This window comes from Tasmannia lanceolata, unplaced genomic scaffold (assembly GCF_043159265.1).
Source record: "Tasmannia lanceolata isolate RefF3 unplaced genomic scaffold, GAP_Taslan_0.1 ptg000037l, whole genome shotgun sequence".
Classification (NCBI taxonomy): domain Eukaryota; kingdom Viridiplantae; phylum Streptophyta; class Magnoliopsida; order Canellales; family Winteraceae; genus Tasmannia; species Tasmannia lanceolata.
In genome coordinates, this window is record NW_027518714.1 from 28,954,749 (window position 1) to 28,968,615 (window position 13,867).

Genomic DNA, 13,867 nt, shown 5'->3' on the forward strand with positions numbered 1-13,867 from the left:
CATTATAATAGAGGCCCTCGAGTTTTACCAAGTGGCTCCTTCCCAACTGGCGCCTAATAGTTGGCGCACACTCCTGGCCTTTGTGGCCAAGGCGGGTCTTCATAAGGTTCAGCCCACCCTTCCGCTGCTCCGGGCCTGCGTTGCCCTCAGTCCGTTGGTGAAGGGGGAGGACAGCTGGCTTTATCTGACCCAGCGTCCTCAGGTGAAGATTGCAGCAAACTTGCCTTCGTCCATCAAGAAGTGGAAGGAGGAGTATGTGTTCGTTACCCCTCCATCGGACGTGGGTTGGAATTTTTCTCGTTCTTGGAGGCGCTCCGTTGAGTGGCGGAGGAAGTCCCTTCCTGACGAGTCTGACTACAGCAAGTTTGACTTGGGGAAGCTCGCCTCTGGGGAGGCTATTGACGTCTCCGAGTTTAGGTGGGAGAGGAGCCTGAAGAGGTTTGGCTTGGTGGGAGCTGTGGAGAGGAGGGTCCGTTGCACGGGCGAGGGAACGGGGGAGAGTTCAGCCAGCTATCGTGGTGAGCCCCTCCCCTCTTCCTCTCTCTCTTTTTTTTATCTTTGCTTTGAGCGATTGTTATTTTCTTGTTTTTGGCAGGAGAGATGTCTTCTTCTGGTGACGTTGGTAAGGGGAAGGAGGTTGCGGCGGTGACCACGGGCTTGTCGAGCCGTAAGAAAATTCCTTCTGACTTTATGGCCGCGGCCAGGCTAGGTCGGTCGCAAGCGAGGCTCGCAACATCTATGCCTTCTAGCCCCTGTGGTCGAGCGGTTGGAGAGAAGGGGCCGGTTAGTTCCTCACCCCCGGGGTCTGAGCATCCTGTCAAGAGGGTCGCCGGCCGCGTGGCGTGTCCTTCAATCTTTGCGGAGGACGTGCCAAGTCGGATGGAGGGGGCGGTAATGACCAAGCTTCTTCTGGAGCGGGCGGAGCTTCCCCCGCAGAGTTTCCAGGTGCGAGGGGAACTGTTTAAGCCTGGCTGGAGGATTGGTGTTGAGGACAGCGTTCTTGCGAATCCCCGGGTTGGGGTGGAGCTAGGGGTGACAACTGCCCTTCCTTGTGACGAGGCTGAGCTGAAAGGCTACGATCGTAGGGCCCTGGGGGCTCAGTATTTTCAATCAACTTCCTGCTTAAGTAACGGGTGGCCGGTTTTCTGATGGTATTTTTCTCTCCTCGCTGTTTTCGAGATTGTATGTTGAAAGTTTTCTGATGACTTGCCTTTTGCAGTCCCAAAGTTATGCCAGGAGGATGGTGCAGTGCCTCCTTGAGGATGAGGCTGAGATGAGTGCTGCGGGGGAGCTAAACCGGCAGTTACGCGAGGAATTGGACAGAGCCCGGGCGGAGAGAGCGACGTTTGATGACACCGTTGCTCAACTCCGGGAAGATCTCCGGGTAACTGTGGAGGGGAGGAGCCGTGCGTCGGACAAGTTGGCGCTGGCTCGGCGAACTCATGCCCGGGAATTGGCGAAGGCACGGGAGGAATGGCGCGACTCTGCGGAGTTTTTTAGGGCTGCGGCTGCGTTCAGCGTGGATATTGAGATTGATGCATTTGCTGAATGCCGGCGGCGCGTTCAAGAGGTCGATCCTTCCTTCCCTCTCGATAAACTGATTCATGAGTCTGAGGTTGATCCTTTGCCGGTACCGGCGGAAGTGGTGGAGCCGGTAGGAGAGGAGGTGGCCGCCCCGGTGGATCTCGTAGTTGCCGAGACTTCCGAGGGGGCCCAGTGATGTTGTGGATGCCTCGGGGGGCTTGCTCTTTTCTTTTAATGTTCCCGGTTTTTTGGTCTGTAATAACTTTTGAACTACCTATTTTTTTGTTTGGTATGTAACCGTATTGACATCTTTGCATATATACGATGTGCCGGGAGGTTTTCGAATGTTCCTCAGGCTTTTGCGAATTTTGTTGGTGAGGGTATTCTTAGTGCACCCCGTAGGGCGTCTGTTTATGGGAGGACTATCTTCCCCTCGAATGATCAGTTCGGGGTTAATGGGTCCCGCCTGCCCTTAAAGGGGGAGGTCTTTTTTTTTTTCATGGGGAGCGTTTTAGGGTATTCTCGGGGGGATCGGCCCCGATGTTACCTCTGTCTCACTCCCTGTTTTCTTTCGGGTCCCTCATTTATCGTGGGCCGAAAAGTGGAGATGTACGCTGCTTTTGTAGAAGTGCTTTTCCATTAATTTGTTGACGACAATACATCTTTGCTTCTAGAACACAAAAAAGGAAACCAAAACACTTGTCATATTTTTAAAAGAAAGACACGGAACTTACCCCGTCGTTTTACTGATAGAACTTTCGGAGGTTGTCCATGCTCCAACTGCGAGGGACCGGGGTCCCATCGAGGCGTTCTAGTTGGTAGGCCCCGGGTCGAAGTGCTCGAACGACTTTGTACGGTCCTTCCCATTTGGGTGCGAGCTTACCCGTGTTGCGGGGGTCTGATACCTCTGCACGCCGTAGCACCAGATCTCCGGGTTTTACCGAACGCTTTTTTACCCGGGCGTTGTAGTATCGTGCCACCTTTTGCTGGTAGGAGGCGGTTCGGAAGAGGGCTTGCTCTCTTTTCTCGAGCACGAGATCGAGGTTGTTCCGGAGGAGTTCGGAATTTCCCTGCTCGTCGTAATTCGCTGTGCGGAAGCTGGGGAGGCCAATTTCTAGCGGAATGACCGCTTCGGTTCCAAAGGTTAAGCTAAAAGGGGATTCTCCAGTTGCGGTCCGTGGTGTTGTTCGATAGGCCCAGAGGACGCTAGGGAGTGCGTCCAGCTAGTTTTTTCCGGCTTCTCCCAATCTCTTCTTGAGACTTTGTAGCAAAATCCTGTTCCTCGACCTGCCCGTTGGCCTGCGGGTGTGCTACGGAGGCGAAACGGTGTTCGATGCTTAGGCTATCACAGAATTTGCCAAATTCGGCGCTTGCGAACTGGGGACCGTTGTCTGTTACAAGGGTCTTTGGAATGCCGAAACGGCAAACGACGTCGTGATAGAAGAACTTCTCTGTCGCTTTGGAATTGGGTTTCACCACGGCTTTGACCTCAACCCACTTAGTGAAGTAGTCGATGGCGACGTATAACATTGTATGCCCCCCGGGGGCCTTGGGGAATGGTCCGAGTAGATCCATGCCCCACATGGCGAAAGGCAGGGGTCCTGCTATCGCGGTGTACGGTGTAGCAGGTTGGTGGGGGGTGGTTGCGTATCTTTGGCATGGGCTGCATTTTTTGACGAATTCCTTGGCGTCCCTAAGGACCGTGGGCCAGAAGTAGCCGTGCCTTACGATTTTCTGGGCTAGGGTCCTGCCGCCTCCATGGTCTCCGCAGATCCCTTCATGTACTTCTCATAGCGTGTAGTCTGATTCGGAGGGTACCAGGCATCGGAGGTACAGCCATGTGTATGACCGTTTGTAGAGCCTGGGCCCGTGGACCACGTAATGGGCGGCTCTTGCGGTTAGGCGCCGGGCTTCCAGCTTATCTGCGGGTAGTATACCGTCTTTCAGGTATCGTATGATGGGGTCCATCCAGTTTGGCCCCGGTGGAATCTCCAGAACTTGTATCTCGTCGATGCTGGGGTGGGGCAGGATTTCTGTGAGCACGGTGCCGAAGTCATGGGTCTCTTCGGCGGCCATTCTTGATAATGCATCCGCTCGGTTGTTCATGTCTCGCGGCACCTGGAGGATCTCTACCTCTCCCATCCCCTGCAGTTTCTCTTTTACCTTGTGGAGGTATTTTTTCATTCTGAAGCCCTTGGCTTCGTATATTCCGTTTACTTGGTTAACGACAAGCTGTGAGTCGCTATAGACTTTCAACTTGCCCGCGCCGAGCTCCGCGGCTAGACTTAGTCCTGCTAGTAAGGCTTCGTATTCGGCCTCGTTATTGGAGGCTTTGAAATCCAACCTGAGGGCATATTCCAGTGTGAACTCTTCTGGGCCGTGGAGGACCACTCCCGCTCCGTGTCCTTTATTGCCGGCGGAGCCATCAACGTGCAGGATCCAAGGGGTTTCGCTGTTCTGTTCCGAGGGGTCCTGCATCCCGTCGTCGCAAACCGTGTGCGCAGTGGGGCCCTCGCCGCTCCCCATTGTTGCTGGTTCTTCGGCCGGGGCCGTGAATTCCACTATAAAGTCAGCGAGGGCTTGAGATTTGATAGCCGGCCTTGGGCGGACTTGTATGTCGAACTCGCCCAGCTCGACGGCCCAACTTACCATCCTACCCGAGGTCTCTGGTTTTTGGAGAATCTTCCGGAGGGGCTGGTCGGTTAGCAGGACTATGGGGTGGGCCTGGAAGTAGGGGCGGAGCTTTCGAGCGGCACTGACGACTGCGAGGGCGAATTTCTCTATGTTCGAGTATCGGATTTCTGCACCGTGGAGAGTCTTGCTCACGTAGTACACAGGGTGTTCCTTTTTGTCGCTTTGTTTGGCCAACACCGCGCTTACTGCCGTGGGGCTGACGGCCAGATATAAAAAATAGCTCTTCCCCCGGCTCGGGTTTGGCGAGTACGGGCGGTGTCTGGAGGTATTGCTTCAGAGAGTCGAAGGCCTCTTGGCAGGCCGGGGTCCATTCGAATTCCCGTATGTTTTTTAATTGTTTGAAGAAGGGTTGGCACTTCTCTGCTGATTTGGGCATGAATCGGCTGAGGGCCGTGATCCGTCCTGCGAGCCTCTGTACTTCTACCGCTGTCGTCGGGGGTTCCATGTCTAGGATGGCCTGGATTTTTTCTGGGTTGGCCTCGATCCCTCTTTGGCTGACCATGAACCCCAAGAACTTTCCGGAAGTTACCCCGAAGGCGCATTTCGCGGGGTTCAGCTTCATTCGGGCTCGTCGTAAGGTGTCGAAAGTTTCCTGAAGGTCGGAGATGTGTCTGGCGGCTTCCAGGCTTTTTACCAGCATATCGTCGACATACACCTCTACGTTCCTTCCAATTTGCGTTTGGAATAGCTTATTTACGAGCCACTGGTAGGTGGCGCCTGCGTTTTTTAACCCGAAGGGAATGACAGTGTAGCAGTAGACGCCCTGATCGGTGATAAACGCTGTTTTCGGGATGTCTGGCTCATGCATTTTGATCTGATTGTAGCCTGAGAACGCGTCTAAGAAGGTGAGAAGTTCGTGTTCGGAGGTGGCGTCGATGAGTTGGTCAATGCGCGGGAGGGGATAGGGGTCTTTTGGGCAGGCCCGGTTGAGGTCGGTGAAGTCTATACAGGCCCGCCATTCTCCGCTAGCTTTCTTGACCATCACGACGTTTGACAGCCACTCGGGATACCGGATTTCCCTGACGAATCCGGCTTGTAGCAGTTTTTCCACTTCGGCCTTTATGTGAGTTTGGCGCTCTACTGCAAAGTTCCTCTTTTTCTGCCGGACGGGTTTAAGGGCGGGGTTCACATTCAACTTGTGGACGGCCATTTCCTTGGGTATCCCGGGCATGTCCTTGGTGGACCATGCGAACATGTCTTTGTTTATTCTGAGGAAGTTGACCATCTGGTCTCGCAGGGGGCCTGTTAACATGGAACTTACCCGGACTTGTCTCTTCGGCTGATCTTGGGTCAGGGGGATGGAGTCTAGCTCCTCGGCGGGCTCTCCTCTGATTGCGCGAGCCCGTTGCCGAGGGTCTTCACTGCCGATTGTGAAGTTTTCGGCTGGGGCGTTGGTTCCTCTTAGGCTTGCCGCGTAGCACTGGCGTGCAATCATTTGCTGTCCCCTGACCTCTCCTACTCCGTCCGGAGTGGGGAATTTCATCTTGAGATGGGGGGTGGAGACTACGGCTCCCAAGTCTCTGAGAGCAGGGCGCCCAATGATGGCGCTGTAGGTGAACGGTATGTCTACGACCAGGAAGGTGGTCAGGATGGTTTTCTGCAAGGGGTACGCCCCGAAAGTCACGGGCAAGTCGATCTTGCCGTCTACCTGTACGGATGCCCCGGAGAAACCGTAGATGGAGTATTCCGCGGGTCCCAGCCTTTCCCTGCCCAGTTTCATTTCTTCGAAAGTTTCGAGGTGTAGCACATTGACGGAGCTTCCTGTGTCCACCAAGATTTTTCCTATATCGAAGTTGGCGACGACTAGCCTGATGACTAATGCATCGTCATGCGGGACTTGTAGCCCGTCGAGGTCTTTGTTGGAAAAAGTGATGATCTGGTTTTCATGGGGCGGATTTGTTCGGGCCTTCTTGGAAGGTATATCCATGGAGAATACCCGTTCCGCGTATGCCCGCCGACCGGCTGTTGTCGGCCCTCCCGCCGCGGGCCCGCCTGCGATGATATTGATTTTTCCTATGATGGTAGGCGGTTGCTCGCGAGCCTGTGGCTGTTCGGGGGGCTCGCCTTTTCGGGGGCGCTGGTGGCGGCTCGTGTCGTGTCTGCTGCGGGATCGGCGTCGACTTCGTGAGTGATGCCTACTGGGGGATCGGTGTCGGCTTGTGGACCGGCGGTTTGGTGACCGATGCCTACCTCTGGGTTCGTCGAGCGGGCGCTGGGCCCCGCACAAGCTTTTGTCAGGACTCATGAGGTACTGGTTTAGGTGTCCTTCTTCGGCCAGCCTTTCCAGCTGGAGGCGGAGGTGGAAGCAGTGGTCAGTTTCGTGGCCGTGGTCCCCGTGGAATTCGCAAAATTTCCTGGCGGACCTCTTCTTTGGATCTGTGGCCATTTTCTTGGGGGGGGGGGGGGGTCAGGAGACCCTGATCCCTAATAGCTGATAGAACGTGGGAGAGGGGGAACTTTAGCGGGGCGGTTCCCAGCCTTTCGAAGACGGGGATAGGGTTGCGGCCCGTCTGTCTTTCATCGGTTCGTGGCCTTATGGCCCTTCGGCCGTCGCTTTTTCTCTCGTCGGGGCCGGGCCGATTCTGTTCTCGAGCGCAGGCTTCTTCTGCTCGGACGAACTTATCAGCCTTTGATTCAAGCTCCTGTAGGTCCCGCGGGGGCTTGAGGGTGAGGTGCAGCTTAAGATTCGGATCGGTGGTGGCATGCTTTAGTGTGGCGACCGCTATCTGGACGTCCATGTTGGAGAGTTGGGCCAATTCGGCATTGAACTTCAACATGAAGTCTCTTAGGGTCTCGTTTCTGCCTTGGCGGAGGGCTAGGAGGGCGTCCGCAGGATCATGGCGGAGGCGGTTGTTGGCGAACCTTGTGCTGAACTTTCGCCCGAATTCGTGGAAGGATGCGATGGAGTCGGGCTCCAATCTCATGTACCAGTCGTTGGCGGTTTTTCTTAGTAGGGATGCAAAGGCTCTGCACATGAATCCATCCGACGCACCTTGAAGCGTCATTACTCTCTTGAAAGTCTGGAGGAACTCGAGGGGGTCCGTGCTCCCGTCGTATAGACCGAAGCGGGAGAGGTCTATGCCTGCTTCTGCGGGGGTCTTTAAGACCTCTGAGGTGAACGGGGATGCCGTTTCCCTTTCCCACTCATCGAGGATGCCGTGGGCGTAGGGTTTTTTCATTTCTAGTTTTACCTCTCGGATTTGCCTTTGCAGGTCCGCTATTGGATCCAAGCTGGGCGGTTGTGCCGAGGTTGCAACTTCTTCTGCCCGAGCCAAGGGCGGTTCCCGGAGGCGGCTGTTAGTAACCTGTCTCCTGCTGCCTCGCTGGTGTCCCCCGCCTGCGTGGGGCAAGGGGCTATTTGTTGATGGGGACGGCGTTCTGCGAGTCGGCGCTCGCTTTCGCCGGGGATGTCGTTCCCCTGACTGTTCCTCGTTGCCTTCGTCGTAGGCTTCTGTCCGGTCCTGTGTCGTCCGGGGCTTTTCCGAAGCCGGAAGAGGCAAACGCTGGAGTAGTTCGTTGCGAAGTTCGTTGAACATCTCCATGGTGGGGACCATCTGCGGCGTGCTAGAGGAGGGTCGGGGTCGGTCCGAAGGTGGTGAGTTTCGCTCTTGGGAGCTTGAGGAGCTGGCTTGTGCGCGCTCGGCCTGACTCCTGGTTATTACCCCTGTTTCTGGCTGTTGGGTGTGGTTTCTCATCGCCATAAGGCGTTCAGTTACTCGACGAGTCCCACGGATGGCGCCAATATGATGGCGTCCGGATCCGGGTCTGCGATCGCGCGGTCGGTAGAGGGCCTCCGCGGGGTCTGCAATCACAAACAAAAGGGGGTCAGGGGGTCCGGGGTGGGTCCCGGACGACCACTTCGACACCCAAGTCAGATCCTTCGACCAGTCAATATAAAGAACAGCTAGAAAGGGAGGGGGTTTTGATCAGGGTTACCAGGGCCGGTGTGCGGGGACATTTCTGGGTGCGTAAATGAGTGAGTCGGAGGGGACTAGCAGGGAGGGCAGGATGGGATTCCTGGCCGCCTCTGTTGTTGCCTCGCCTCTTTTTCCGGTATTGCGGGGTGGAGGATGGGTGAATTCCCTGCTTTCAGGGGCTAAAAGAAAAAAAGGTCCTTTCTTCTTCCTTTCCCTCCCCTTTTAAAGGGAGGTGTGCGGCCCTTTTCATCATTATGGAGGGAAAAACTTTCTTTACAGGATTGGGCCGTCCCTCTGCCTCGCCGGCGCGCGTGGCTTTGGCGGCCATTTCCTTCCCTAATTTGTGATGATGAGGCCTAGGTGGTGAGAGGGCGACACGTGTCATGAATGCGTGGTCTTTGTCGTTTTCCAACACCCTTCTTCATGATGGTTGGGCTCTGCTCGTGCATGGATGACACGTGGCGATATCTGGGAGCGTAGCCGTATTTGTGCCCCATCAAAATCAACAAAGGAAATCAAGTGCTCCAAAGTCCAAGTGCCAAAGAGGGCTTAAAAATGAAAAAGAACCAAATTAGCACTTGCTTAGTTGACCAATGGACTTTATCCTGTAGATAATGGATTTAAGGAATTTTCAAAATATTTTAAAATTATTTTTAATAGAAAGTAGACTCCCTTATATTTACATAGATCACAAGATCATCGAAAACAGATAAAAAATGAGGGAGATATGACTTCTCAAAGATAAATGTGCAAGCCAGTGCACCAAAATGTTTCAAAACTGATTTTTGAAATAGTTGGTTGCACGGTCGACCGTGCAATCTCATGGTTTACTATGAGAGGAACTGTTGTAAAATAAAAATGGCCTGCCGTGGATTATCCGTACCATCCATTTGAGGCATATAACGACTAGTTTTGCCCTTCCCTCTCTATTTAAAGGGCTGAACTCTTCTAGACCCTAGGAATCACTCTTGAACATCCTCGTGAGTCTTAATACTATTTGTTCCTCTATTTGTGATCATTTTAAAGGATTGGATATTAGGCTCCATCTAGTACATCTCAAGTTTCATTGTAGCCTTTCAAAGGTATTTTTCCTTCTTTCTTTCACTTTGTATTTGGCGAGTGCTCGGATACGCAAATCCTTCTCCGTGGTGGGATCTTCACCAAAGTTAAGAAGATCGGACGGTGGGATCTTCACCTACGTTAATAAAATCAAGTTTTAGTGAAAGCCAATAAATCGATATTAGTGGAGTGGATGTAGGTCTTCGGTTTAAGACCGAACCTCTATAAAAATCACCGTGTATATTCTCTTGCTTTCTTCCTATCTTTACTTTCATTTTGATTTTATCTTTCTATTGTTGAATTTGTTCTTTTAGTTTTAAATTTAAAGATCTTCTAAAACCCAATTCACCCCCTCTTGGGTTGCATATCTGGGCCTCACATAAATTTATTTTCAATTGGCATCAGAGCGAAGGCTCTGAAGAGAGATTTTTAAAATCTAAAAGAGAAAAGATTTCTTGGCAACCCGGTGTCTAATAGTGAAATGGAAACTACAACGGAATTTCCAGAAGGCTACTCCACTACTAGACTCCCTTTCTTCAATAGGTCCAATTATGGGCATTGGAAGGCCCGGATGCATATCTATCTCAATTGATAGATATCGAACTTTGTCAAATTGTCAAAGTGGGTTATACCCAACCTTCCAAACCATTTGAAGAATGAAGTTTGGAGGAGAAGAGACAAGACACATTAAACTCTAAGCCTATAAATGCATTATTTTGTGCATTGTCTTCGAAGGAATTCAATCGGATCACCTTGTCTGAACTGGCCAAGATTATTTGGTATACACTTGAGGTTACCCATGATAAAACCGATCAAGTCAAGGAATCCAAAATAAACTTTTTGGTTTAGAAAGATGAACTTTTCAAAATGGATTCAAATGAAAATATTTCTGAAATGTAAACCTGATTCACAAATATAGTGAATGAATTGAAATCTGTAGGTAAATCTTTTTCTAACAATGAGTTGGTGAGTAAGTTGCTTAGGTCACTCCCTTCTAGTTGGGATCCCAAGGTGACCACCATACAAGAAGACAGGGACCTCACTAAGTTTACATTGGAGGATCTCAACGGATCTCTCATTGCACATGAGATGGTCCTCAAAAGCCGGCAAGAAGAGAATAAGCCAAAGGAAAAAGAAAACAAGTCACTCGGATTCAAGGCCGCGCCATCATCAAGTGAAACGGATAGTGAAGAATAAGAAGCTACTAAAAGTTCAAGAGCCTACGGAGAAAGAAGAATAAGTAAGAAAGAAGAAACAAGGAGGAAAAAGAAAGTGAAAAGAATGATGAGATTCGGTGCTTCAATTGCAAGAATCCAGGTCACAAAAGGCCGGAGTGTCACCTCCTTAAATCAAAACACAAAAGTAAAAAGAAGGGATTGGAAAAAGAGGAAAGGGATGGTGTGGACCCCGATCCGAGGACGAGCGCGGCGAGGGACACGAGATCCCTCCTGCAATCCTCTAAGATCTCCACAACGTGAAGGAGAGCTCTACCAGGGAACTCTCGAAACGGATGCCACCCTCACAGCATAGCATGAGTGGCGATATAAAAAGAAAGAGATACATCCTGATCCGGAGCCAGGGCTCGAAACCGAGATATATCTGAAAATAACTCAGAGTCGCCATCCATGGACACGCCATGGAACCAAAACAAATGCTCTGTTTGCAATGGATAACCAGAGATACGAAAGGTCCGTGCCTGATGACGAATGGAGAAGGTCCAAAGAGCGCCCCCAATTCGCCCGAGTGCGAACACTTGGTCTCTTATGCCATTTATTATTAACCTTGAAGAATTTTGGGCAAAAATCATGTGAAATGGGAACAATCCTCAGGAGTCGTCTACCTAAGCATGCATTTCCTGAGGATAAAGATGATAAGCACACAAAAAATAAATGAAAGAAGTGCCACCTAAGTATTGCTAGGTTATGAGTGACATACCTAACTGGTGTCTAAGTTCTGGTGAACAAACACATGCATGCTACAGCTACAGGTATGGGGGTCTGCACAAGAAAGTAAGAAAACACAACAAAATATACAATATAACAACACAACAAATCCTAAGACTCTAAACGATTTAGCCCGAGTCCTCGGATGGTCTGGTATTCATCCAAAGAAGCCTACGTATCCCCGCCTCCACGAGAATCAAGGCAACGTAGTTCTTCGCACTTATTCTAAACTAGGATGCCTAAGACACCTAGACCTCTATCTTAGACTCGATCTAAAAGACCGGATTAATTATTAAAGCTTCTTGAACGATTATTTAAATTCCAGTGAATTGTAGATTTTAGGACACCCTATATGCCCTAACTAAATGCAGGTTAGCCCTAAGCTAATGCAGGTGGTTCCTACAACCTATGTGTAACTAGGCTGTATTTCCTAAGGAAAACAATGGGATCACTAGCGCATTCTAGACCTAGTCATCAGTCGGCGATGTGAATCGCCAACTGACCGGACGGAGGCGCTCCTAGCTAGGACAAACTCCTAACTCTAACACAAACACACAATAACCACAACAAATCAAAGACAAACCCCCTAACTCTAAAAGAAACTCTTTATCTAGGAGAAACTCCTAACTCTAAAGGAAGAGCTTTTTGAAAACACGGTTTTAAAGAAGAAAGGTTAAAATATATTTATTTACAAAGTTTGGCTGGACCTGAGATAAGAATCTCAAGCTGCACTACGTACCTCGTGGAAGAGGATCAAGCCAACGTAGTTCGAAACGAACTCTCAAACTACGCTTCTAAAAGAAACACTCACACTTCAGATTTTTTAAGGTTTTTTATATTTTTCAAATATTTTTGATATTTTTAAAGTTTTTAAATGTTTTTGAGTTTCAAATTTCTGATGTTTTTGGATTTTAAAGCTTTTCCAATGCTCTAAACCTTTAAATGTTTTCAATCTTAAAGGGAACACGCAAGTAATACCACAAACTAGGGCAAAGCCCTAAAGCAAAAGGGGAAACCCCGGATAAGCAACTAGCGTCTCAAAGAGACAAACCACAACGCGTAAAGAAGTGCCCCAAGAACAGAGAAAACAATCTAAGATCCCAAGCAGGGAAGGCTCTATATGACTGAGTTAGTCTCAAACAAGGATGAATGACAACAAATCTAAAGGCGAACTACTAACTAACACACTAAAAAAGAAGAGCACAAATGAGTCAGAGACTCACTAAAAACACTACCAAGAAAGGGGTAAAAATGAGTCAAAGACTCGCCAGGAGGAAGGGTTATTCTAACATGAGGCTAGGTAAGCCTCCTAAAGGAGAAACTCTCTACATGAGACAAGGCTTGTCTCCGAGACACAAATGACGTAAAAAGGAATAAGAGACCCTGTGCATATTTGGCAAAGGTAAAACACCCAACCGGGCCGGACAGCTACCTAGCCCTAGGGTGCAACAAGTGTGCGACCCAATACCCATAAGGGTAGGGGTATGAAGCCAAGCCGAGTAGGATGTTCTCCCAAAACCAAACGGCGCACAAAGAGGAGGTTTAGCAAGAGAATGAGACCGGGCGGGTCTAAAAGGAATAAGAGACCTTGTGCATATTTGGCAAAGGTGAAACACCCAGCCGGGCCGGACAGCTACCTAGCCGTAGGGTGCAACAAATGTGCAACCCAATACCCATAAGGATAGGGGTATGCTGCCAAGCCGAGTAGGGTGTTCTCCCAAAACCAAACGACACACAAAGAGGAGGTTAAGCAAGAGAATGAGACTGGACAAGTCTCCTATATACAAAGGAGGGGTATGCTACTTGGACTGAGCAAGTCCCCTAAGGATGGGCTTGGGCTAGCGCCTTCATCGCCCTCGCAATGAGAGGGGATTCTAGTATCTAAAGAAATTTAACAGAAATCTATAAGACTGTGTTAGTCTATCAAAAAGAGAAGAAAAGGCTACCAGATAATCGCAAATTCCATTTTATTCCTATAAAAATAAATCAAGTGCTAAGCAAAGAAGAATTTTCAATAGAAGAAATACACAATCTATAGCAATCATAAAATGATAAACAACATTAATTAGTCCAGACCAGCCGCTGGATAGCCTAATAAAGTAAAAGAAAACAATATCAAACACTTCTATGCCCAACCACAAACACCACCCCAATATGGGGATGAAATCAGATGATGCTAAAGTAATCATCTGATATCATAATACACATGATAATATTCCTACAAACCGCCTTGAAATCAAACAGTACTCATGTCGATAACATCGAATAGAGTAGTCATCTGATTTCCTTCTTCAATTAAACAATTTATTTAAATAAAAAATAATTAGCCCAGACCAGCCGCTGGGTAGCCTAATGAAATAATAAAAAAAAATGATAAGCTTTCAAGATAGTCTCACCTGAACAAGTCCATTCATCTTCAGAACCTAACTCAAAACTTAACATAAAAGAAGAATGTTAAATTTTCAACAAATTATACAAATGCATGCAATGATATTTCTGATTTTTATAAATTTTGGTGCATAATTCAAGTGCAAAAACGGTGAGCCACAAAACACAAAGACGGGCTCCAAGTAACCTCATCATTGCCCCGAGAAGGGCTCTTTAAAAAAAAATGGTTAAAAGAAATTCAAAAGGTTAGGTAGGCCTACTAAACAAAAGAGGGAAGTGCTACTTGGATTGAGCGAGTCCCCTAAGGATGGGCTTGGGCTAGGCGCCTTCATCGCCCTTACA